This window comes from Ornithorhynchus anatinus, chromosome X5 (genome assembly GCF_004115215.2).
Source record: "Ornithorhynchus anatinus isolate Pmale09 chromosome X5, mOrnAna1.pri.v4, whole genome shotgun sequence".
Lineage (NCBI taxonomy): Eukaryota > Metazoa > Chordata > Mammalia > Monotremata > Ornithorhynchidae > Ornithorhynchus > Ornithorhynchus anatinus.
In genome coordinates, this window is record NC_041753.1 from 24,494,253 (window position 1) to 24,518,600 (window position 24,348).

A 24,348-nucleotide genomic window follows, 5' to 3' on the forward strand; every position below is an offset into this window, starting at 1 on the left:
TTTTCCCTTTGCCTAACCTTTTCTGATAGCATAATCTTTTCCCTGACTCGAAATTTTCCCCTGCCCTATCCTTTACCCATAGCCTAACCTTTGCCCCTAGGGTAGCCTTTTCTCATAGGCCGACCTTTCCCCTACCCTAACGTTATCTCCTGGCCAAACCGTTTCCCCTGGCTGAACTGTTTCCCCTTGCCAAACCGTTTCCCCTGGCCGAACCTGTTCCCCTGGCCGAACCTGTTCTGCTGGTCTAACCTTTCCACTAGCCTAACATTTTCCCCAGGCCACACTTTTTCCCTGAGCTAACCTTTTCCCTGGCGTATCCTGTCGCCTTGACCTATTCTTTTCCCCTAGCCTAAACATTTCCCCTAGGCAAACTTTTTCCCCTACTGTAATCTTCTCCCCTAGCCTAATGTTTTCCCCTGGCCTGACCTTTCCCTCAGCCTAAGCTTTCCCTTAGCCTAACCTTTCCCCAGCCTAATATTTTCCCGTAGGCTCAACTTTTCCCCTGGCATAGCTGTTTTTCCCGGCCTACCCTTCTTCCCCAGCCTACCCTTTTCCCCAGGCCAAACCCTTTCCCCTAGCCTTACCTTTTCCGGCAGTCTAACCTTTTCCCCGGCCTAACATTTTCCCATAGCCTAAACCTTTCCCCTTGGCAAACGTTTTCCCCTACTGTTACCTTGTCCCCTAGCCGAATGTTTTCCCCTTGCCGAACCTTTCCCTTAGCCTAATCTTTCCCCTAGCCAAGCCTTTTCTCCTAGCCTAACGTTTTCCCTTAGCCTAACCTTTCCCCGGCCTAATCCTTTCCCCAGGCTAAACCTTTTACCCCGGTCTAACCTTTTCCCCCAGCCTAACCTTTTCCCCTGGTCTAACCTTTTCCCTTGGCCTAACCTTTTTCCTTGGCCTAACCTTTTTCCTTGGCCTAACCTTTTCCCCTGGCTTAACCTTTTCCCTTGGCCTAACCTTTCCCCTAACCTATCATTTTCTCCTAGGCTAACCTATTCCCGTGGCCTAGCCTTTTCCCCTAGCCTACCCTTTTCCTCTAGCCAAACCTTGCCCCCTATTGTAAACTTTGCCCCGAGCCTAATGTTTTCCCCTGGTCTAACCTTTTTCCCTCATCTAACCTTTCCACTAGGCTAACATTTTCCCCAGGCCATACTTTTTCCCTGACCTAACCTTTTCCCCTGGCCTATCCTTTTTGCCTGGGCTCACCTTTTCCTGTAGGCAAAACCTTTGCCCTAGGGAAACCTTTCCCCCTACTGTAACATTCTCCCCATCCTAAACTTTTTCCTTTTCCTAAACTTACCCTTAGCCTAATTTTACCCCTAGCTAAGCCTTTTCCCCTAGCCTAATGTTTTCCTTTAGCCTAACCTTTCCCTTAGCTTAACCTTTCCCATAGATGAACTTTTCCCTTGGCCTAACCATTTCCTCTAGTCTAGGCTTTTCTCATAGCCCGACCTCTCCCCTACCCTAACCTTATCTCTTAGCTAAACCTTTTCCCCTGGCCTAACCTTTTCCCCTGGCCTAACCTTTCTGCCTGGCCTAACCTTTTCCCCTGGCCTAACCTTTCTGCCTGGCCTGACCTTTTCCCCTGGCCTAGCCTTTTCCCCTGGCCTATCCTCTTCCCCTGCCTACCCTTTTCCTCTAGCCAAACCTTGTTCCCTATTGTAAACTTTGCCCCAAGCCTAATGTTTTTCCCTGGTCTAACCTTTTTCCCTCATCTAACCTTTTCACTAGGCTAATATTTTCCCCAGGCCATACTTTTTCCCTGACCTAACCTTTTCCCTCGGCCTATCCTTTTTGAAAGGACTCACCTTTTCCTGTAAGCAAAACCTTTCCCCTAGGCCAAACTTTTCCCCTACTGTAACCTTCTCCCCTAGCCTAACATTTTCCCCTAGGCTAACCTTGTCCCCGGCCTGCCCTTTCATGCATTCCATAGTACTTATTGAGCGCTGACTATGTGCAGAGCACTGTTTTAAGCACTGGGTTAGATCCAGGGTCATCAGATTGTCCCACATGGGGCTCACTATCTTACTCCCCATTTTACAGAGGAGGTAACTGAGGGACAGAGAAGTGAAGTGACTTGCCCACAGTCACATAGCTGAGAAGTGGCGGTGCTGGGGTGCCTTGCACGGTTCCCCAACATCCTTTCCTTCCAATTTGGGCCGCCCCCCCCAGCCTTAGCCTTGCAGGTTTGGCCCCTTACGTTCCATTATGGGACCCCCTCCATTCCCCCACCCCGCTTTCGCCTTGCGAGCCTGGCCCTGAACCATTTTTAAGAAAAAAATGGTTGCTCAGTGCTTCTCCTCGGCTTTGAGGATCCTCTCTCTTATACTGTGGGCAGACTCCACTCCCAGATTTTCCCTTTTCCCTCTTCCTGAATGGACAGCACTGCTACCCTAAAGAGAAGCATGTGTGTGTGTGTGTGTGTGTGTGTGGGTGTGTGTGTGTATGTGAATCATGGGGGGAACAAGAGTGATGAGGCTGAGGCCACTCAGGGGAGAACAGGGGCCTGGGCTCTGTGCAGGAAGCGAGTTCTCTCCGATTGGCCTGGGACTGAGAAGACACCCTCACATTCTTGTTTTTCTTTGGTTCTGTTTGGCTTGGCTGCCTGTCTCCCCTGTTGAGACGGTGAGCCCGTCATTGGGCAGGGAGAGTCTCTATGGGTGGCCGAAATGACATTCCAAGCGATGAGTACAGTGCTGTGCCCATAGGAAGTGCTCAGTCCATAATCTGGAATGAATGATTGAGTGAAGGAAGGAAGATCCAGGGCCCTGACTTCTAGAGATGGGTCGAGTGTCTCTGGGATGACAGTCCCGATGGCAGGGTCACGGCACAGCCTCACTCTCGGGAGAAGGGACCCTTTGGGACTCAAGGCGGCAGTTTGTGGTCTCTAAGGTTGGGAAGAACTCGGGGTGTCTCCCCTCTTTCTGTCTGAGAAGCAGCGTGGTGCCGCTTCGTCCCTAAAATCGAGGTCCCAGCAGTGTGGCCTGGCAGGACAGAAGGCCGGTCTCATGCCAGAAACTGAATTGTATCCCGGGTGATGCAGTTCTGCACCTTCCGTCAATCCCTTGGAGGTAGGGAAGTTGGGGTCACGTTGAATCTGCTTTCTGGCTTGTCACCTAGGGGCTCTTCTGAGCTAGGTCATTGCGATCCAGGCATCCTGGGCAGGCTGTTTGGTGGAGGTCGAACCTTTCCCCTTTCCCGACTTTCTTCATGCCTGTGAGGGAAGGGGATCGAGGGCTGAAGGACCTAACCATCCATTGCAGCAGGTTTCTTGGCCCCTCCACCTGCCTCTTTGCTCTCCAGCCTTTCTCCCTGGCTGTGGAAATTCCACGCAACACTTGGTTCCAGCACTGAATCCGTGGTGCTGACGGAGGGCTTCCTCTGTGTCGAGCACTGTACTCCAGGGTTAGGAGAGTCCAGGAGAACAGAATGAAGCCACCTGTTGACTATAGTCCGGACTCCTCCCCTTCACAGACTTGTCCCTCCTGTTCTGCTCTCCTTCCCTGACCCCTTCAAGATAGGCTTGTCTTCCCCCCCACACTAATAAATATAATCTAATAAATCTAATCATTAATCTAATCTAATCTAAATCTAATCATAAATCTAATAATCTAATACTAATAAATATAATTGACATTATTGACTTGCATGATCAAAGAGCAATGTAAACATGTAACAATAACAACATGATTATGAATTTAAAGAATTCAATGTTAACACATGCACACCAAATAAAGATAGTCCTCACTGTTGACCCCACGAAACTAAAAACTTTGCATAAGCTTGCCAGAGTCCAGAAGCTTCTGCACATCTAATTTAACTGCCAGACTTAAGCTCTTGTGATGTTCGTTGCTTACAGACCAAATGCTAGTTTTGATTCTGCCTGTTAGGATTCTTCCTTTCCCAAAGTTCTGCTCAAGGAACAACCTGATAACTTCATGCCAGGCTACATAATCATTGTTGTTTCCCAGCAGAGTTCTACTATGTTGCATTGTTGGAGATTTGCTTTGACGTCATGATGTGCTGCGCTGTATCTATTTGTAAGGAAGCTTCAGTGTGAAACACAGCAGTTTGCTTTTTGGTGCACCATAGACCTTACAGGCCCACACACAGAATGCACGTATGCTGCTCAGAACAAAAACAGAGTGTTATTTCCAAGTGAGGGAGGGTTGTGGGAAATATTATCAAATGCCGTTGAGTTGTTTCCAATTCACAGTGACTTTATGGACACATTTTCTCCACAGTGCCCTATCTTCTGCCAGAATCTGTAACCTTGCTAATCGCTCTTCCGCTATCGCTGTTATGGTTTCCATTCATCTAGCTGCTGGTCTGCCTCTTCCACATTTTCCTTGGACTTTTCCTAGCATGAGTGTCCTCTCCAGAGAATTGGTCCTTCTGTTTGTTGATGTGGCCAAAATATTTATTCATTCATTCATTCAATCGTATTTATTGAGTGCTTACTGTGTGCAGAGCCCTGTATTAAGCACTTGGAAAGTTCAATTTGGCAACAGATAGAGACAATCCCTACCCAACAATGGGCTCACAGTCTAGAAGGGGGAGACAGACAACAAAACGAAACAAGTAGACAGGCATCAATAGCATCAAAATGAATAAATACAATTATAGCTATATACGCATCACTAATAAAATAAATAGAATAATAAATATGCACATATATGCACAAGTGCTGGGGGGCGGGGAGGGGGGTACATAAGAGGGAGGGAGTAGGGGCAATGGGGAGGGGAGGAGGAGCAGATGAAAAGCAGGGCTCCGTCTGGGAAGGTCTCCTGGAGGAGGTGAGCTTTCAGTAGAGCTTTGAAGGAGGGAAGTGAGCTAGTTTGGCAGATGTGAGGAGGGAGGGCATTCCAGGCCAGAAGAAGGACGTGGGCCAGGGGTCAACGGCAGGACAGGTGAGACCGAGGCTGTCCCAAGGTGACCCTGGAGTACTGACCATCTCAAGGTCAAATGCTATCTTGTGACTGCCTGAGCCAGAAGGTGGAACTCGGAAGTGAGGGTGGGATACCACCTCCACAACCCTAACTGCCAGAATGACAACCCAAGCCGGGAATACAGAAGGTGTCCCTCGCCCCTGTGCCAATCAAATTAGGTATGGAGGAAGGGGGAGGGCAGAGATTGGATAAACTGAGACCAGAAGCTGGAATGACCCAGGAGCACAGGTGATAAATACCTGCAGCCTCTAATCTTCTGTGCAGAGGATCGAGACTTGCAGCAGCCGGCTGCAGGTTGCGTCTGTCCAGAGCATGAGAAGCCCGCTCTGCCTGCACCAAATGAGGAGCCGTGGGATGGGTGAGTGTCCCATCCTGCTGAATACTTGTGGGGCTGGAAGCCAGGAGCTTCGCCATGGGTATGTAACGCATAAGTGGATTCCTCCCAAGTGGGAAGTACTCACGGGTGAGAGCTAGCCGCTTCACCACGTGCGAACAAACCATAAGTGAATTCCGCTTGGGTGGGACCTGGGTGTTCTGCCATGTACAAGTAACAGTGCTTTGGCGCTTAACAAATACCAACATTATTATTATTATTACATTTTTCTCTCATTGGGGAAGCTCTAATATCACCATATAATCATATTCCTCCCAAAAGGGAGGTTCAATTTGCTGTGTCTAAATAGTCAAATAATTCGATTTGTGGAATAAATTTTGTCTAAAAACTCAGGCTTTCCACCCACGGTCCCTCTCTCTCTCCCTCACCGTGCCAATTCCCAAAAGAACCCGTCCCTGGGTGACGGGCGACAGGGGCACATTGAGGAGGTTAGCGACAGAGGAGCAGAGTGTGCAGACTGGGATGTAGAAGGAGAGAAGGGAGGTAAGGTAGGAAGGGGTAAGGTGATGGAGAGCTTTGAAGCCAAGAGTGAGGAGTTTTTGCTTCATACAAAGGTTGATAGGCAACTACTGTAGATTTTAGAGGAGGGGGGGTGACATGCCCAGAGCGTTTCTGTAAAAGGATAATCAGGGGAGCAGAGTGAAGTATAGACTGAAGTGGGGAAAGATAGGAGTTGGGAGATTAGAAAGGATGCTGATGCACTAATCCAGTCGGGATATGATAAGTGATTGTACTAACATGGTAGCAGTTTGGATGGAGAGGAAAGGGCAGATCTTGGCGATGTTGCGAAGGTGAGACTGGCAGATTTTGGTGATGGATTGGATGTGTGAGGTGAGTGAGAGAGCGGAGTCAAGGGTGACACCAAGGTTGCGGGCTTGTGAGACAGGAAGGATGATAGTGCCGTCCACAGTGACGAGAAAGTCAGGGAGAGGATAGGGTTCCCAAGGGAAGATAAGGAGCTCAGTCTTGGCCTTGTTGAGTTTTAGGTGGCGGGCAGACATCCAGGTGGCGATGTCCTGAAGGCAGGAGGAGATACGAGCCTGGAGGGAGGAAGAGAGAACAGGGGAGGAGATGTAGATTTGGGTGTCATCTCCTTAGAGATGATAGTTGAAGCTGTGGGAGCAAGTGAGTTCACCAAGGGAGTGAGTATAGATGGAGAACAGAAGGGGACCAAGGACTGACCTTCAAGGAACCCCTTCAGTTAGGTGATGGGAGGGGGAGGAGGAGCCTGCAAAGGAGGATGAGAATGAATGGCCAGAGAGACGAGTAGAACAAGGAGAGAACAGAGTCCATGAAGCCAAGGTTGGATAACGTGTTGAGGAGAAAAGGATGGTTCACAGTGTCAAAGGCTGCTGAGAGGTCGAGGAGGATTAGAATAGAGTAGGAACCATTGGATTTGGCAAGAAGGAGATCATTGGTGACCTTTGAGAGGGCAGTTTCCATGGAGTGGAGGGGACGAAAGTCAGATTGGAAAGGAAGGGTAGGAGGGAGGTGGGGCGATAACTGGAGGGGGAAGTGGGGTCAAGGGAGGGTTTTTTTTAGGATGGGGGAGACATGGGCATGCTTGAAGGCAGAGGGGAAGAAGCCGTTGGAGAATGAGCGGAGGAGAAGGAGGGGAGGAGAGAAGGGGGAGAGTTTTTATAGGGTGAGAGGGAATGGGGTCAGAAGCACAGGTGGAGGGGTGGCACTTGAAAGGAGGGAGGAGATCTCCTCTGAGGATACTGCTGGAAAGGATGGGAAAGTAGAGGAGGGGTCGAGATTCAGGGGGATGGAGAAGGGGGAGGGGTGACTTTGGGGAGCTCAGACCTGATGGTGTTAATTTTTGTAGTGAAGCAGGTGGCCAGATCGTTGAGGGTGAGGGTGGGGGAGGAACAAAGAATCAATACTCTTTCTATCCTGTTTTTTCACTCTCCGGTTTTCGGATCCATATAGTGTCACTGAAAATACATAGAATTGGCAATTTGTATTTTTACAGAAATTTACATCAACACATTTCATGATTTTTTCCAGGCTTTTCATAACAAATCTTCCTGACATTAATCTTCGGTGTACTTCTTGACAACTAGTTCCTTTGTTATTGATTATCAATCCCAGGAGAGAAAAATTGTCAACTACTTCAGTCGTCTCTCCATCCACTAGAAATGTGTTAAAACTTCCCATTGTCATGATCTTTGTTTTCTTGACATTCAAATGCAGGTCCATCCTTTTGCTCCACTCTTTGACTTTTAATAATAAGCCCTAGGAATCTTTTTCACTTTCTGCTAGTAAGGCAGTGTCATTAGCATAATGAAGGTTGTTTATATTCCTTCCTCCAATATTTACTCCCCATTCATCTTCCTCCAATCCAGCTTCTCTCATTATGCATTTGGCATAAAGGATGGACAGATGAGGCAGTAGGATACATCCTTGTCTTACACCCTTGCTAATGGGAAGCCAATCAGTTTCTCCATATTCTGTTCTTACTGTAGCCTCCTGTCCAACATACAGGTTCCTCATTAATGCAATTAAATGGTCCGGCATTCCCATTTTCCTTAATGTGCCCCAGAGCTTCGCATGATCCAAGCAGTCAAAGACCTTGCTATAATCAATAAAGCACATGCTGACTTCCTTTTGATAGTCTCTTGTTCTTTCAATTATCCACCATACATCAGCAATAACATCTCACATCCCTCGTCCTTTCAGGAATCCTGCTTGAACATAGGGCAATTCATGTTCCATGTAGGTCTTAATTTTATCCTGTGTGATTTTTAGCAATGCCTTGTTGGGGTGTGAGATCGAGGAAATTATTCGATAGTTGTCGCATTTAGTTGTATCTCCTTTCTTCGGTATTGGAACACAAACTAATTTCTTCCAATCAGCAGGCCTTGGAGTAGTTAGCCATACCTATTGGCATAATTCGGTAAGGACTTTAACCGTTTCTTCTCCAACTGCCTGAAACACCTCATTAGGGAAGTCCATCAAAGCCAAGTGCCCTTTTTTTTGGCAAGACAGTGCTAAGCTGATCTAACTTCGCTTCCCAGAATGAGTGACTTCACATGATGTGGGAAATACCGGCCTGAAAATTCAATAGCACTAGCATAAACCAGTGCTAAAAGAAGAATGTAATAATGGGGGGGGGTCGCTCTATGAGAATATTCATTCATTCAATAGTATTTATTGAGCGCTTATTATGTGCAGAGCACTGTACTAAACGCTTGGAATGTACAATTCGCCAACAGATGGAGACAATCCCTGCCCAATGACAGGCTCACAGTCTAATCGGGGGAGACAGATGGCAGAGCAAAAAAGACCGAAACAAAAACAAGACAACATTATCACGATAAATAGAATCAAGGGGATGTACACCTCATTAACAAAAAAAATAGAGTAATAAATAATATATACAAATGAGCACATGACATACAAGTGAATGCATATGACATACAAGTGAATGCGTATGACACACTGAACTCAGCATGGCCCTATATGGAAGGCCCAGGGATGAGATGAATAAAGAAAGAATAACAAATTACCACTGGGTTGGAGATGGTGGAGTTGATCCTGTCTGGCAGAAAGATCTTGCTGGGGAGAGAGTGGGGTAGGGGATGTGCTGTGTCAGATCCCAGCTTTCACAACTATTACTTCCAGGTGTCTCTGGAGAAACTAGGCAAGTGTTGAATCAGGATGATAAGGACTTAAAATGTGAACAAAACTGAAATTTTTAGTAATTTCAGTATTTTCAGTAAGCACTTAATAAATACAATTGATTGTTTGACTCATTGATCTTATTTTAGTCTCACAGAATTCCTGTAAGGTGAGCTGGGTATTGGCATATGCCTTCGAGTCATCTCCGACCATTAGCGACGCCATGGACACATCTCTCCCAGAACGCCCCACCTCCATCTGCAATCATTCTGGTAGTATATCCATAGAGTTTTCTTGGTCAAAATACAAAAGTGGCTTACCACTGCCTCCTTCCACGCAGTAAACATGAGTCTCTGCCCTCGACTCTCTTCCCTGCCACTGTGCCCAGCATAGGTAAGTTTTGACTAGTAGCAGATTGCCTTCCACTCGCTAGCCACTGCCCAAGCTAGGAATGGAATGGTTATGCCTCTGCTTGACTCTCCCTCCCGAGGTCGAAACTGGTAGAGTACTGGATACTCTCCAGGTGTGACCCTGAGAGGGGTGACCTGGGTATTATTATCCCCATTTTTCAAATGAGGCAACTGAGGCACAGAGAGGTTAAGTGAGTTGCCCAAAGTTGTATAGTAGATCAATGGCAGAGCCGGAACTAGAACCCAGATAACCTTCCTTCGAGCCCCATGCTCTTTTCCCAGCTCTGCCACTGGTCAGCGGTATGACTTTGGGCAAGTCACTTAATTTCTCTGTGCCTCAGTTACCCCATCTGTAAAATGGGCAATAAGACTGTGAGCCCTACGTGAGACAACCTCATCACCTTGTATCCTCCCCAGCACTTAGAACAGTGCTTCGCCCATAGTAAGTGCTTAACAAATGCCATCATTATTATTATTTATTATTAAACTCTGCATCTACTTTACTGTACTCTTCCAAGTGCTTAATGTAGTGTTCTGCACAGAACAAGCATTCAATAAATATCATTGATTGACTGGACCACACTGTTAAAGCTTTCTGATGGCGTTAACCCATTCATCCAATTGTATTTATTGAGAGCTTACTGTGTGCAAAGCACTGTACTAAGCTTTTGGGAAAATACAGCAATAAACCAACACATTCCCTGCCCACAATGAGCTTACAGTCATTATAGCGCACTATACTAATTAAGCACTACGGATAGTACTATATAGTAGGGTTGATGGACAAGTTCCCTGCCAACAAGGAGCTTACAGTCTAGAGGGGGAATCTTTGCTGATGTTCCTCACCCCTTAAATGTAGGCATCTCCCGAGACTCTTTACATAGAAGAACGGTACTGGAAAAACAGTAGACTGTAGTTTTAAAATGGGCCACAGATTGGCCGTAACACAGAAAAACATTTTCAGTCGGAGTCACATTTTGTTGAGAAACATTGTATCGGTTCACTAACATTGTATAGGGAACTAATGCATGGCGTAGTGGATCGAGCACGGGCTTGGGAGTCAGAAAGTCTTGGGTTCGAATCCGGACTCCACCACTTGTCTGCTGTGTGACCTTGGGTAAGTCACTTCACTTCTCTGAGCCTCATTTATCTCATCTGTAAAATGGGGATTGAGACTATGAGCCCCACAAGGGACAGGGACTGTGTCCAATCCAATTTGCTTGTATCCACCCCAGCACTTAGTACAGGGCCTGGCACCTAGTAAGCTCTTAACAAATGCCATCATTATTGTTATTATTATTATTAATGGTAAGTAGACTATTTGTAAACCATTGCAAACTAAATTCAAACCACATGTTGTCTGAAAACAGTGAAATTCAAGCACCACCATGCTGACCTCCCTGCCTCCAGGCTCTCCCTACTCCAATCTATACTTCACTCTACTGCCCGGATCTTTATTCTACAAAACCATTCAGTCCTTGTTTCCCCACTCCTCAAGGAACTCCAGTGGTTGCCCATCCGCCTCACAACAAACAGCTCCTTACCATCAGCTTTAAAGGACTCGATCACCTTGCTCCCTCGGGGCTGGAAATGTGTCTAATTCCCACCCATATATTCTCCCCCAGTGCATACTACAGTGCTCTGCACACAGTCAGCGCTTAATAAATGCAATTACTATCTTACCTCTCTGATTTCCTACTACAACCCAGCCCACACATCTCGCTCCTATAATGCCAACCCACTCACTGTACCTCGATCTCGTCATTCTTGTTCCCAACCCTTTGCTCAGGTCCTGCCTCTGGCCTGGAGCACCTTAATATCTTAATATCACCCTTAATATCTGACAATCATTCTCTCCTTCAAAGCCTCATTAAAATCACAACTCCTCCAAGAGACATTCCCCGACTAAGCCCTCATTTCCTCTTCTCCCACTCATTCATTCATTCAATCGTATTTTTTGAGCGCTTACTGTGTGCAGAGCACTGTACTAAGAGCTTTGGAGCATATAATACGATGAACCATCAATTTCTTGTCCATAATGAGCTTCCAGTCTAGAGGTGGGGAGACAGACATTAATATAAATAAATTACAGATATGATCATAAGTGCTGTGGGGCTGGAAGGGGGAAGAACAAAGGGAGCAAGGTAGGGTGATGCAGAAGGGAGTGGGTGACCATCACCAAGAACCGCCCTCTCCTCTCCGTCCAAACCGCTACCACATTAATACAATCACTCATCTTATCCCAAATGGATTACTGCATCAGCCTCCTTTCTGACCTCCCAACCTCATCAGCCTCCTTTCTGACCTCCCAACCTCCTCAGCCTCCTTTCTGACCTCCCAACCTCCTACCTCTCCCCACTTAAGTCCATACTTCACTCTGCTGCCTGGATTATCTTTCTACAGAAATGTTCTGGGTATGTGATCCCCCCCACCCCAAAAAATCTCTAGTGGTTGTCTACCTCCAAATCAAACCAAAACTCCTCATTATTGGCTTCAGAGCTCCCCATCACCTTGCCGCTTCTTACCTCACCTCCCTTCTCTCCTTCCACATCCCAGCCCACACACTCCAGTTCTCTGACACTAACCTTCTCACTGTGCCTCTCTCTCACCTGTCCCTTCGACTGAGGACTGAGGGAGAGAAATCAGGGCTGGAGATATAGATTTGAAGTGGTAGTTGAAGCCATGAGAGTGAATGAGTTATCCAAGGGAGTGAGCACAGATGGAGAAGAGAAGTATGCCTTGCAGGTTTGGCCCCAAACCCTATTGGTTCCAGTTTGGGCACTGCAGCCTTTGACTTGCAGGTTAGGCCCCGAATCCTTCTCTTTCCAGTTTGGGCCCTGCATCCTATGCCTTGCATGTTTCGCCCAGAACCCTTTCCGTTCCAGTTTGGGCCCCTCAGCCTTTGTCTTGCAGGTTTGGGCCCAAACCCTTTTGGTTCCAGTCTGGGGCCCTCCTCCTTTGCATTCCAGAATTGCCCACCCAGCCTTTGCTTTGGCATAGGTTTGGCCCCGAAGACTTTTCGTTCAGGTTTGGGGCCCACAACCTTTGCCTTGCAGCTTTGGCCCCAAACCCTTTTGGTTAAAGTTTGGGCCCTGCAGCCTCTGCTTTGCAGGTTTGCCCCCAACCAGCCTTTGCTTTGCAGGTTTGGCACTGAACCCCTTTGGTTCCACTTTGGGCCCCACAGCCTTTGCCTTACAGGTTGGGCCCCAAACTCTTTCCATTCTGGTTTGGGCCCCCTAGATTTACCTGGAAGGTTTGGTCCTGAAAACTTTTCATTCAGGTTTGTACTCCTCAGCCTTTACCTTATAGGTCTGGCACCCAATCCTTAAAGTTCCAGTTTGGACCCCTCAGAATTTGCCTTGCAGGTTTCCCCCGAACCCTTTTTGTTTCAGTTTGGGCCCCGCAGCCTTTGCCTTGCAGCTTTGGCCCCGAAACCTTTTGGTTCCAGTTTGGGTCCCGCTGCCCTTGCCTTGCAGGTTTGGCCACAAATCCTTTTGGTTCCAGTTTGAACCCCACAGCCTTTCCTAGCAGGTTTGGCCCCAAACCCTTTTCATTCCACTTTGGATCCCCCATACTTTGCCTTGCAGGTTGGACCCCAAACCCTTCTCTTTCCAGTTTGGGCCACCTGGAGTTTGCCCTGCAGGTTTGGCCCCGAACACTTTTTGTTCCAGTTTGGGCCCCGCAGTCTTGAATTGCAGGTTTGGCCCCGAACCCTTTTTGTTCCAGTTTGGGCCCCACAGACTTTGCCATGCAGGTTGGGACCCAAGCCCCCCTTTCTTTCCAGTTTGGGTCCTGCAGCCTTTGCCTTGCAGATTGGGCCCGGGACCCTTTTGGTTCCAGTTTGATCTCCACAGTCTTTGCCTTGCAGGTTTGACCCTGAAACCTTTTCATTTCAGTTTGGGTCCTGCAGGCTTTGACTTGAAGGTCTGGACCTGAACCCCTTTGATACCAGCTTGACCCCACCAGAGTTTACACTGCAATTTAATGTCCCAAATCCTTTTGGTTCCAGTTTGGGACCCCTAGAGTTTGCCTTGCTGGTTTGGCCCCGAACACTTTTCATTCAGGTTCGGGCCCTGCATCCTTTGCCTTGCAGGTTTGGCCTCAAACCCTTTTCCTTCCACTTTGGGCCCTGCAGCCTTTGCCTTGCAGGTTTGGCCCCGAACCCTTTCCCTTCCACTTTGGGCCCCGCAGCTTTTGACTTGCAGGTTCAGCCCCAAACCCTTTTGCTTCCAGTTTGTGTTCCACAGCCTTTGTCTTGCAGATTTGGCCTGAAACCCTTTTGGATTTCAATTTGGGCCCACTAGAGTTTGCCTTGCAGATTTGGTTCCAGTTTGGGCACCGTAGAGTTTGTCTTGCAGGTTTGTCCCTGAACCTGTTTTGTTCAGGTTTGGGCCCTGCAGCCTTTGTCTTGCAGGTTTGGCCCTCAACTCTTTTTGTTCCAGTTCCGCCCCCCAGATTTTGCCTGGCAGGTTCGGCGCTGAACCGTTTTGGTTCCAGTTTAGGCCCCGCAGCCTTTGCCTTGTAGGTTTGGCCCCAAACACTTTTGGTTCCAGTTTGGGCCCCTAGAGTTTCCATGCGGGTTTGTCCCCAAACCCTTTTCATTCAGGTTTGGGGTCCACAGCCTTTACCTTGCAGGTTTGGCCCCAAACCCTTTTCATCCCAGTTTGGGCCCTGCAGCCTTTGCCTTGCAGGCTTGTTCCCCCCCATTCTTTGCCTTGCAGGTTTGGCCCCCAACCTTTTTGGTTAAAGTTTGAGCCCCGCAGCCTTTGCCTTGCAGGTTCAGACTCAAACCCTTTTGGTTCCAGTTTGGGCCCCACAGCCTTTGCCTAGCTGGTTTGGTCCTGAACCCTTTTTTTTCCAGTTTGGGCACCATGGAGTTTGCCTTGCAGGTTTAGCCCCGAATCTGTTTTGTTGAGGTTTGGGCCCCCACCACCTTTGCCTTGCAGGTTTGGCCCCCAACCCTTTTTGTCCCAGTTTGGGTCCCTCAGCCTTTGCCTTGCAGGTTTGGCCCTGAACACTTCTATTTCTAGTTGGGCCCGCTAGAGTTTGCCTTGCAGGTCTGGGCCCGAAGGCTTTTTGTTCGGGTTTGGGCACCGCAGCCTTTGCATCACAGTTATGGCCTCCAACCATTTTTGTTCCAATTTGGTCCCACAAGAGTTTGCCTTGCAGGATTGGCCCTGAACCCATTTTGTTTCAGTTTGGGTCCCGCAACCTTAGTCTTGCAGGTTTGTCCCTGAACCCTTTTGGTACCATTTTGGTCCCCCTGGAGTTTGTTTAGAAGGCTTGCCCATGAACCCTTTTGGTTCCAGTTTGGGCCCCCAAGAGTTTGCAAGGCAGGTGTGGCCCAAAACCCTTTTTGGTTCCAGTTTGGGCCCCTTAGAGTTTGCTTTGCAGGTTTGGCCCAAATCCTTTTAGTTCAGGTTTGGGCCCTGCAGCCTTTGTATTGCAGGTTGGGCACCAAACCCTTTTCGTTCAGGTTTGGGCCCCACAGCCTTTGCCTTGCAAGTTTGGGCCTGAACCCTTTTCATTCCAGTTTGGGCCCCTCAGACTTTGTCTTGCAGTTTGGGCCCCAAAACCCTCTCTTCCTAGTTTGGGCCAAGCAGCCTTTGCCTTGCAGGCTTGGCCCCAAACACTTTTCATTCCAGTTTAGGCCCCACAGGCTTTGCTTTGCAGGTTGGGCCCCAACCACTTCTCGTTCCTGTTTTCACCAGGCAGTCTTTTCCTTGCAGGTTTGTCCCCAATCCCTTTTCCTTTAGGTTTGGGCCCCATAGTCTTTGCCTTGCAGGTTTGGCCTCAAACCCTTCTCGTTCCTGTTTGGGCCAAGCAGCCTTTGCCTTGCAGGTTTGGCCCCGAACGCTTTTCCTTCCAGTTTGGGCCCCACAGCCTTTGCCTTGCAGGTTAAGCCCGGAACACTTTTGGTTCCCCTTTGGGTCCCGCAGCCTTTGCCTTACAGATGTGGCCCCGAACCCTTATGTTACAGTTGGGCCCCCTAGAGTTTGCCTTGCAGGTTTGCCCTCCCCCGATCCTTTGCCTTGCAGGTTTGGCCCCGAACCCTTTTGGTTCCACTTTGGGCCCCTCAGCATTTGCCTTTCAGCTTTGGCCCCGAATCCTTTTGTTTCCAGTTTTGGACCCTTAGAGTTTGCCTTGCAGGTTTGACCCGAACCCTTTTCCTTCAGGTTTGGACCCTGCAGTCTTTGCCTTGTAGGTTGGGCTCCCTACCCTTTGTTCCAGTTTAGCCCCTGCAGAGTTTGCCTTGCAGGTTTGTCACCGAACCTTTTTCGTTTCAGTTTGGGTCCCGCACCCTTTGCCTTGCACCTTTGGCCCCGTACCCTTTTGGTTATAGTTTGGTTACCCCAGAGTTTGCCTTGCAGGTTTGGCCCCGAACACTTTTGGTTCCAGTTTAGTCCCCCTAGTGTTTCCCATTCAGGTTTGGCCCCGAACCCTTTTCTTTTAGGTTTGGGCCCCACAGTCTTTGCCTTGCAGGCTTGGCCCCTAACCCTTTCGCTCCCAGTTTGGGTCCCTCAGACTTTGCCTTGCAAGTTGGGCTCCAAACCCTTTTCGTTCCAGTTTAGGCGCCACAGCCTTTGCTTTGCAGGTTGGGCCCTGAACCCTTTTCGTTCAGGTTTGGGCCCAGCAGCCTTTGCCTTACAGGTTTGGCCCAGAATCCTTAAGTTCCAGTTTTTCTCCCCTCAGAGATTTCCTTGCAGGTTTCCCCCGAACTCTTTTTGTTTCATTTTGGGCCCTGCAGTCTTTGCCTTGCAGGTTTGGCTCACAACCCTTTTTGTTACACTTTGGGCTCTGCAGCCTTTGCCTTGCAGGTTTGGCCCTGAACCCTTTTGGTTCCAATTTGGGCTCCATAGCCTTTGCCTTGCAGGTTTGCCACATCAGACTTTGCCTTTCAGCTTTGGCCCTGAAACGTTTTAGTTCCAGTTTGGGCCCCACAACCTTTGCCTTGCAGGTTTGGCCCCTAACCTAAATTCCAGGTTTGGCCCACCAGCTTTTGCCTCCAGGCCTGGCCCCGAACCCTTCTTGTTCCAGGTTGGGCTCCCTGCCTTTGCCTTCCCAGCCTGGCCCCGAAGGCTTCTCGTTCCATGATTGGCCCCCCAGCTTTTGCTTTCCCAGCCTGGCCCCAAAGCATTCGCACTCCATGTTTGGCCCCTGGCTTTTGCCTTCCCGGTCTGGCCCCCAAGTCTTCTCGTTCCAGGTTGGGCCCCCACTGCCTTCGCCTTCCAAGCCTGGCCCCGAACCCTTCTCTTTCCAGATTTGTTTCCACTGCCTTTGCCTCCCAGGCCTGGCACCAAACCCTTCTCTTTCCAGGTTTGTTCCCCCCCGACCTTTGCCTTCAAGGCCTGGCCTTGAACCTTTCTCGTTTCAGGTTGGGCACCCCTGCCTTTGCCTTCCAGGGCTGGCCCCGAACCCTCTCATTTCAGGTTTGGCCCCCCAGCCTTTGCCCCTGAACCCTTCCCTTTCCAGGTTCCAGGTTCCAGGCCCCCTCCCAGCCTCTGGCTCTGGCTGGCATCAAAACAGCACGGCATGGTGTCTAGAGCACGAGCCTGGGAGTCAGAAGGTCATGTGTTCTAATCCTGCCTCCGACACCTATCTGCTCGGTGACCAGGCTCAAGTCCCTTCTCTGGGCCTCAGTTACATCATCTGTAAAATGGGGATTGAGACTGTGAACCCCACGTGGGACAGCGATTAGGTCCAACCCGACCCAGCGCTTCCACCCCAGCGCTTAATACAGAGTCTGGCACATGGTAAGCACTTAACAAATACTACATTTATCATCATCATTATTATTATCGAGGGGAATGTAGTCAAGGTGAGGAAAGTCATCTCACTTGAACCAAAGGCTCTCAGCTCCGCCCCATCTTTGACACCCAAATCTGCTTCAGCCCCACCCCGGCCCCCTCCCCAGCCCTGATCCAGCTGGGCCAATGAATGGCGTTGAACATCTCCCCCTCCCACCCAAGTTCCCTTCCCTCCCTGATTCCATATACGGAGTCCCAGGAAGAACTGGGTTCCTGCTGGGGCCAGGCTGAGGTGGGCACCCAGATGGGCCCACTGGGTTTGACATCATGAATGTGGGGTTCAGGCCCCTCGGAGACATGAAGATTTGAGGACCTGCCTGGCTCACTGAGTCCTTAGCAATGAACCCATGTGCACTGTGGAGGTTGGGGTATGTGAGTGAGTGACAGAGAGTGTGTGTTTGTGTGTATGTACATGGGCATGGGTGTGTGTGTGTGTGTTGAGAATCTGACTTCTACTCGATTGCTTCTCCTACCCATAGTTCATTGTAATGCCTGTATCTCCTACTAGACTTTGAGTTCCCTGAGGGCAGGGATCGTCTACTTAATAATAAGTAATGATGGTATTTGTTAAGCACTTACTATACGCCAGGCACTGTTCTAAGTGCAAGGGAAGATAAAAAGCAATCAGGTTGTCCCACGAGGGGCTCACAGTCTTAATCCCCATTTTACAGATGAGGCAACTGAGACACAGAGAAGTTAAATGACTTTCCCAAAGTCACACAGCCGACAAGTGGTGGAGCTGGGATTAGAACCCAAGACCTCTGACTCCCAAGCCCGAGCTCTTTCCACTGAGCCATGCTGCTTCTCTAGTTATTTTATTATTCTCTCCCAATCACTTAGTACAGGGCTTTGCACATAGTGAGGGCTCAATAAATAACACCTAGCGATTGATTGATTATTTGTGCTGTGTGATCATGAGGGTGTATTCGTGTCTATGTGCGCGCGGGCACACTCATGTGGCTCTACATGTCTGTGTATCTCTGGAAGCTGTTCTATAAAACCATTGGGTGATCATCCCCGAGCCTCTGCATACAATTTTGGTGACTATGTCTAAGGCAACCAGAAGATGGGACAGAAAGGGCAGCCAGAGTGGCCAGGTGAGTAGACAGAGAGATGACCTGAAGGGGCCAGGATTCTGCAGTCTGCGAGGGCATAAAAGTAGAGTTTACAGATCCAGGAAGGGTGTGAAGAGGGGGACCCAGCATTGTTTTTACCCCAACCAACCCCAGCAAGTTGGGGACCCCCAGTCGTAGCTGGATAGTAGTAGGTCTAGAACCAACAAGCAGCAGGAAATGCTCTCGTTGTGGCGGAGAGCGAGCACACGGAACGATTCCGTCAGAAAGCTGGGCACCAAATGGGCCAGAGAGTCGGGGATGAAGGGCGGGGGGGTTGGCGGACAGTCCACCCCCCGACTGCGGGGTCGAGGGTCCAGGAGGACCACCTGCACCCGGTTCAGAGATGGAGTCCATAGACTGGGCCGTGATAGGATGTGTGGTTGTTTGCTCGACAATTCCTATCAGTTTTCAGGAAATATTACTACGACAAGCCCTTTGGCAGCAACCTCCGGCTGACAGCAGCATCCCGTGGCCTCCCCGGCCTCGACCTCAACACACCCCTCCTGGTGAACTCATCGGTCGGCGGCTCACTGTGCCCTCAGAACCAGACCGGCAGGCACGAGCTGGGACACTACAGTCAGGAGACATCCATGCTGAGCCTCATGCTTATGCTGGGGACCCTCTGGCTGGACCACACCCTCTACCAGTTCAAGAAGAGGTGAACGGGCAGAAGACCCGTAGCAGCTGAGCAGGTCCCAGCCAGACAGTGCATGGGGCCCAGGAGCAAGGGAAGGGATGGGGGGGATGGAGGGTGGATGGTCTGCATGTGGGGAAGGCCCCTCCCCATCCCCCCCAGTCCCTCCCACACACACCTGGATGTTCAGGGAGAGGCAGAGGGAGGAGATACAGTCCCTGCCTTCAAAGGTCTGATGGGTAAGTAAGGACGGGGACACACACACACACACACACAATTGGAGTGACTGGAGTCAGGCCGAGGGTCAATCCAGGCTGGCTCCCCGGCAGAAGTAGTGCTCAGCTTCAGAAGGAAAGCGTTCCCGCTGTGCTTGCCCTCCGCAGCTGCTACCTTCACTCCTACGTTCAGGACATCCTGTCCAGCTGTGCGCTGCCCATCTCAGTGCTCACCTTGTCCCTCATGGGCTCCTATTTCTTCTATGAGATAGAGAGTGAGCGCACCCCGTGGGTGCCCTGTGGTATTGCCCACCCACCCCACTCTGGCCAAGGGCACCTCCGCCAAGCTGAGGCCTCTTCCCCGGCTGCCCGGGTTCAGGGCCCACCTTCTGGGCCCTGGCCTAAGTCTGATCTGGGCCGGATAAGTCATCCCATCCATGCTGCAGATGTCCGGCAGACGGGGGGCGAGAAGTGGGAGTGTCTGGATGGGGCTTGGATGTGCAGATCAGGATTTCCTTCACCCCGATGATTGAGACAGGAACCACATTGCCGGCTGATGTGAGCGGCCTCGGGAGGAAGTGTGGGGGCGGGCGCGGTTGGCGGGGGGAACTTCTGGCTCAGTCCAGGTGAGAAGGGGGAGGACGACACAGTGAACAGGGGGTGAGAGTGACATTTGTTCTGCTCAGTGCACCAACTTGGCTGTGGTACTTGCCCCTTCCCCTGGCACTAGAGCAAGAGGGCCCAGGGGCATGAGGGAGTGGGGGAGACAAGAGCCAGGATGGGGATGGGGTTAAGAACCAGGATGGGCTCCTCACAGCCCCTCTACACCCCCTGGTAGTGTCCAAGTTCAACTACAACCCCAGCGAGAGCCTGACTGAGCTGGCACCAATGCACCTGCTGTCCACTGGTGCGGCCCTGAGCACTATGGGCCTGGGCTTCTTGCTGTCCATGCTCTTCTTCATTGAGCAGACCATCGTGGCGTCACTGGCCAACGCCTCTGAGAACAGGTATGGCCTCCCCCCACCAGCCCCTCCTACCCGACCAGGCCGGCCCTAACTTCCCTCCGCCCTCATCTTTTGGATTGAGTCAGAGGCTGCTCCAGCGGGAGGAGGCAGTGCCAGGGACTGGGGTCCCCAGGCCTAAAAAAGCAGTACGGCCTAGTGGAGAGGCCCTGGGAGTCAAAAGGACCTGGGTTCTAATCCCGGATCCCCCACTGTGTGACCTTGGGTGAGTCCCGTCACTTCTTTGTGCCTCAATTACCTCATCTACAAAATGGGGATTAAGACAGGTCATCCCATGCAGAATAAGGACTCTGTCCAACCTGACAATGTTGTATGTACTCCAGTACTTAGTACAGTGTCTGGCACATAGTAAGTGCCTAACAAATACCATTAAAAAAATAAAATAAGTTGGGGACTGAGCCTGAGAGGCAGAGGCAGTGGGACCCTGGGCAGCACTCTCCCTTTCTGATGTGCCTCCTCATTTATTAAGGGAGAGTGGGGTTCAGCTCAGTCCTTCCTTGTATTATCATAATCATTGGTGATATTAGTATGAGTATAGGTGTTAAGGTGTTAAGTATAGGTTTCTATCAGCCAAGCACTGTTCCAAGCACTGGCGCACTTAAAAGTTAATCAGGTTGGACAGAGGTACCGCACCCCCGCCCCAAAGGGGGCTCACAGTCTAAGTAGTGGGGAGTAGGATTTAATCCCCATTTTACAGAGAAGGTAACTGAGGCCCAGAGAGGTGAAGGGACTTGCCCAAGACCACCCAGCAGACACAGGGAGGGAGAGCCTGGATTAGAACCCAGGTCCTCTGATTCCCAGGCCCGGGCTCTTGCCACTAGGCCCCACTGCTTCATGCATGGCTTGTAGAGCGAGTTTGTGTGTATGTTTGTGTGTGTGTGTGTGTGTGTGTGTTTGTGAGTGTGTTTTGGGGGTCTCTGGATGTCTGTGGTCCATACCACAGGTTGGTGAAGGGCACAGCCTACCACTGGGAGCTGCTGCTGGTGGCTCTGATCAACACAGGCTGTCCCTGTACGGGCTGCCATGGATCCACGCTGCCTACCCTCACTCCCCCATGCACGTCCGAGCCCTGGCCTTCGGGGAGGAACATGTGGAGAACGGGCACATCTATGAGACGTGAGTGCCCCCATCCCTCCCCCAACCCTTATCGCTACCCCCAGCCCCTCTCTACCACAACACCAGCCTCCCCAACGAGGCCTGGGCAGGCAGATTGGCGGGGGAATGTTACGGGGCAACAGCCCCCTCATTCATTCATTCAATCATATTTATTCAGCGCTTACTGGCTGTAGAGCACTGTACTAAGCGCTTGGGAGAATACAATAGAACAATATAGCAGGCACATTCCCTACCCACAAAGAACTTAGAGTCTAGAGGGGGAAACAGACATTAGCAGAAATCAATAAATGGCAGATCTAGACATAAGTGCTGTGGGGCTGGGAGAGGGGATGAATCAAGGGAGCAAGTCGGGGTGATGCAGAAGGGAGTGGGAGAAGAGGAAAGGTGGGGCTTAGTCAGGCAAAGCCTCTTGGAGGAGATGGGCCTTCAGTAAGGCTTTGAAGTAGGAGAGAGACATTGCCAGATTTGAGGAGGGCTGTGAAGATGAAGATGGATTGGCCAGGCCAGACCTCCCTGCCCCTTTCCCCAGATTTGCGAGTGTGAAGGAGACTCGACTGACCACCCTGGTGGCCAACGTCTTGGTGGTGTTGTCCCTCCTGCTGCTGCCCTTCCCGCTGCAGTGGATCCCAAAACCCGTGCTCTATGGCCTGTTCCTCTACATCGCCCTCACCTCCATCGACAGCAACCAGTTGTTCGAGCGGGTCGCCCTCCTGCTCAAGGAACAGGTGCCCGGCCCCCTCCCGCCCCCGTCTCCCGGTCCCCCCGCCCTGGCCTTGTTGGGTGGTGGAGGGGGATGCTGACCGCAATCCCCTTGAGCCCCCGCCCCCGGGGCCGGGCTGAGGTCTGGTAAGGCCGACTCGTGCCCACCTGGTGGCCCCCCACTGTATCTCTCTGCAGAAGGCCCACCCCCGGACCCATTACATACGCGGGTGCCCCAGCCAACCATCCACTACTTCACCGGGCTGCAGGTGCTCCAGCTGCTGCTCCTCTGTGTGTTTGGCATGTCTCCGCTGCCCTACATGAAGATGATCTTCCCCCTCATCATGATCGCCATGATCCCCTTCAGGTGCCCACTCCGACCTCTTCCGCCTTACCGGGGCACCCTCCGATCTCTCCCTGGGGTGCGGAGAGTCTTTGGGCCTATTGCTTTCAGTCATTTATTCAATTTTATTTATTGAGTACTTATTATGTGCAGAGCACTGTACAAAGTGCTTGGGAGAGTACAATACAACAATAAAAAGACACATTCCCAGCCCACAACGAGCTTATAGTTTAGAGACTGCATGGGAAATGTAGGCTGCTCTGCACACAATAAGTGCTCAATAAATACGAATGAATGAATGAGGTCAGACTGGAATTGGGAACTCGGGCCCACAGTCGGTCAATTGTATTTATTGAGCTTTTACTGAGTGCAGAGCACTATTCTAAGTGCCTGGAAGAGTACAGTATTACAATATAGCAGACACATTCCCTGCCCATAATGAGCCTACAGTCTAGAGGAAGATGGAGTCTTGTTGATGATGTTTGAAAACCTCCAGGGGCTCCCCCTGCCCCCCGGCCTTGTCAGAAGCAGCATGGCACAGTGGAGAGCATGGGCTTCTGAGTCAGAAGGTCATGGATTCTAATCCCAGCTCCGCCACTTGTTGGCTATGTGAACTTGGGCAAGTCACTTCACTTCTCTGGTCCTCAGTTGCCTCATCTGTAAAGTGGGGTTTGAGATTGTGAGCCCCACGTGGGACAGGGACTGTGTCCAACCCAATTTGCTTGTACCCACCCCAGCACTTAGTACAGTGCCTGGCATGTAGTAAGCGCTTAACAAATACCATAATTATTATTATCGGGGGGAGAACAGTGGGGTTCAGCAGGGTCTCCCCCTCCCAAATGGGTCTCCCTTAACTGTTGGTCTCCCCCCTCAGCTCTGCCACCCCACCTGTGACTCCCCCTCAACTGTCTGTGTCTCCCCCAGGTACAATCTGCTGCCCAGAATCATCAAAGCCAAGTACCTAGATGCCATGGATGCAGAGCACTAGGAGTGAACATGTGCTGGCCCAGTTTAGCAGTACCCTGGCCTCCCTGGCCCCCAGGGTCTTCCTGCCTCCAGCCCGGGCATGGCACCTCTGAGAGTTGTGGGCACTGCCAGGCAGGGAAGCCCAGCCCTGGCCGGCCCCAGCAGGTCCCTAGGATTCCACCGGACCCTCAAAGGCCCAGGCTTCCGGACCCACAGGGATCTGGTCATCAGGCCACCACGCCTGCGGCCATACCCGTTGTCAACCTGGAGCGGCTTGGGCTGCTTGGGGGTTGGACTCCGGGATTCTTCCCTTCCCCTGCCACCCTCCTTCCCCAGTATCGAAGTCGGGGTCCCACTTCCCCTAGAGCAGGTATGAGCTGAAGGTCACCCCGAATTGTTAAAGTCCCACTGCCAGAAGTTTCCAGGCCCAGCAGAACAACCACCCCCTCGACTCTGGCCAGGAGTTGGGCTTCCCTAGTTTGGGCTGTCATGACTGCACTGGTCAGGCTTCAACCACGCCAAGGCTGGCACAAACCTGGTACCCGAGGCACAGATGAACAGACAGATCTGGGTGTGTGCCAGTGTTGGCCAGCCTGCTGGAGCGTGGCCAGTCTGCTGGAGAGAGCCCCGACCCTCTGCCCCCAAGAGACAGGCAGGCCTTTTGGCTCCAGAGGTCTGCTCCCTGCTGCAGATCTGGGGTTTTCCTCACACCTCTCTTTCCACCTTCAGTCTTCAGCTCCGGGCCCTCAAACCTGCCCGGCTAGTCCCCTCCTCAGGGGCCTCTCTGCCCGGTCACTAACCGTGGGGTGGCATTTCCTGTACACCTAGACCAAGCACCCTCTGCCTTAGGCAGGAATGGGTTTGGGGTGGCAAGTGCCAGTGCCCACAGCAGGGGGAGGGATTTCCTCTCCTCTGACAGGGTCAGATTCTACGCTCCCTCAGCTTTGGGAAGACTTAGTCCAGGCACTGTCTGTCCCTTAAGGAGAGGGAAGACTGGGAGCTGCTGACTGTGCCCCCCACCCCCTCACCCAGGTATTTTGGAGAGTGGATGGA

At 50.9% G+C, this 24,348-nt stretch overlaps 1 non-coding gene and 1 pseudogene across 1 annotated transcript; one reads left to right on the forward strand and one right to left on the reverse strand.

Annotated features, from left to right (window-relative positions):
• LOC100089950 overlaps positions 1-23,317 on the forward strand; it is a 77,773-nt pseudogene extending 54,456 nt beyond the window's left edge.
• LOC114808248 lies at positions 9,371-9,508 on the reverse strand. Its single transcript, XR_003756095.1, has one exon. It is a non-coding gene; the product is annotated as a small nucleolar RNA SNORA7 (small nucleolar RNA).
• Positions 23,318-24,348: the final 1,031 nt, after the last annotated feature.